The sequence below is a fragment of the Gekko japonicus genome, unplaced genomic scaffold (assembly GCF_001447785.1).
Source record: "Gekko japonicus isolate JY-2015 unplaced genomic scaffold, Gekko_japonicus_V1.1 scaffold1727, whole genome shotgun sequence".
Taxonomy (NCBI): domain Eukaryota; kingdom Metazoa; phylum Chordata; class Lepidosauria; order Squamata; family Gekkonidae; genus Gekko; species Gekko japonicus.
In genome coordinates, this window is record NW_015161451.1 from 233,060 (window position 1) to 235,285 (window position 2,226).

The window sequence follows — 2,226 nt, forward strand, 5'->3', positions numbered from 1 at the left end:
TACAAACAGAATACCCACCCACATGCAAAAACAAGACTGAAACCTTTTTCTTTTCTTGTGACATTAGCACCTCCTAAAGGAAGAAATGCATCTTGTTCTTGCATTGGAGAGTTCAGTTTGTAACCCAGGACTTGCTTGTCCTCAGTGCACAGAAATTAGATCAATCTAAATTATTTCCAAATTATTTGGAAAATATTTGAACACCTTGTCTTACAATATTTTATTCATCATGTTAAAATAAAACGTTCATAATCAATTTTTTTCTTTTCTTTTCTTTTTTCAATTTTTCGGAAAAAACCAAAAAGGCTTCAGGAAAAAAATGGGAAAAAAACGTTTCCCCCCCCCCCCAATTTTTCCGGTTATTTCCAGACCTTCACGTCTCTAGATCTAAGTAGTAGCTGTGCAAGTTCTCCAACTTGACTACTACCTTTGATGGAAGGTGACACACATCCTGACAAATGGGATATTCCCTACCAGAATAATTTGGAGAACTTGTGCAGTTACTACCTATGGCCTACTATACAAACTTGTAGCAAATGCAAAACATAGAAGAAAGCAACATCTGGTGTGTGTGTGTGTATACACACACACATACATACACACACAAAATTCTTCATGCATGTATTTCTGGATGTGTGTCATTGCAAAATAAAGAATATTGATCACCGAGGAAGGCCCAAAGGGGCCGAAACACGTATGATCCTTAGGTCATAAGTTTTACCCATCAGCTGGACGCGTATAACTATCAGCTTTGATAATATAAGCTTTAAGAGTCTGATATTCAGACTATTTCTTTTAACCATATGTATGTTTTATTTTTGTGTACACCCTAATAAATATTTGTATTTTTTATAGCTTGACCCTCTTAGATCTAAACCAAGGCCTTAGTCGGGGCGGGAACTCAGCCCCAAGCGCTTCCTCTCAAACCCTACTCGCTTGACCTCCAGGCTCCGGGAGAGGTCCGGGGGCCACCCTTCCCCAGCTGCTAGAGTCACACCTGTCCTTGGGGCAGCCGGCTCACCGCTGGCCTCGCCTCCGGCTGCGCCTGGGAAGAGCAACCCCACTTCATTTGGTCCCATTTCAGCTTTGCCAAGAAATGGCGGCACAGGCTGGCCTCCCACGGCTTTTCACAGCTGGCCCCCATTTTTTCCTCCGCACCCCCCCCGTGTGTGTGTGAGGGTGTCCCTTGTGCATCCAATGATGAGCCAGCAGAGGGAGCTCTGAGGAGAAAGAGGGGGCAGGAAACGCGGGGGGGGGGCACCAACTGTAATCTAAGCAGCTCACTTTCTGCATGGCTCCAAGAGTGAGAAGAGCTCTCAAAGGGCCTTGTCGCGGGTGGGAGGGGCAGCCCCTCATCTTTTAAATCGCCTCCTCCCCCCCCCCATCCACCATGCCGGTTGAGGGACTTGTGCACAGACAAGGGGGAGGGGCCGGCTGGACCCGCACAGGAGCCACCCGTTCTCACACACACACACACACACACACACACACCTCCTCCTCAGGAAACCGAGCGCTGCTGCTGCTGCTGCTGCAAGGCCTAAAGCCTCCCCTGGGCAGAGTTGCTCTGCAGAGGCCTGCCCCCCTCCCCCACGCCGGCGCAGCAGAGACCCCGGCCCAGGCAGAGTCAGGCCCCCTGAGGGTCAGAGCGAGAGGCGGCCTTGCGCACCAGCCCTTCTGACCCCCCCCCCCGCGGTCCCAGCACTTGAGGGGGGCCAACTCTGGCTTCAGAAGTCCCTGGAGGCGTTACCCCCCAGCAGCGTTCCCTCTAAGCTGAGTTGGGTGTGAGCTATTGCACCGTTTTTTTTTAGCCTCCAGCTCACAGAGTTTTCTCTTCGGGTTAGAGTGGCTCCAGAGCAAACTGATTTGTGCCGCAGCCAGAAAGAGGGGGCAGGAAACGCGGGGGAGCGACCGCTCACAACTTTAAGGCCAGCAGCTCCCAAAGTAGAATTTTTGCTCACAACACTCCACAGCTTAGAGGGAATTGTTGGTTTTTTGGGGGGGGGGGGAAGAGATGCACAGCAGATATGGATGCCACCAAGGTTGCCCTTCCAAGCTGCCATTTCATCCAGGGAAACCGGGTTCTCTGGCCTGGAGATCAGCTGTGATGCTGGGGAGGACTCCAGGCCCAGGAGAAGCCGAAGAGACAGAAGTCACAGAGGCCAAGGGGCCGCCCCCCCCCCCCCCCCCCTCACGCCCCCCCCCAAAGGCTCCCCCCCCCCCGCTTCC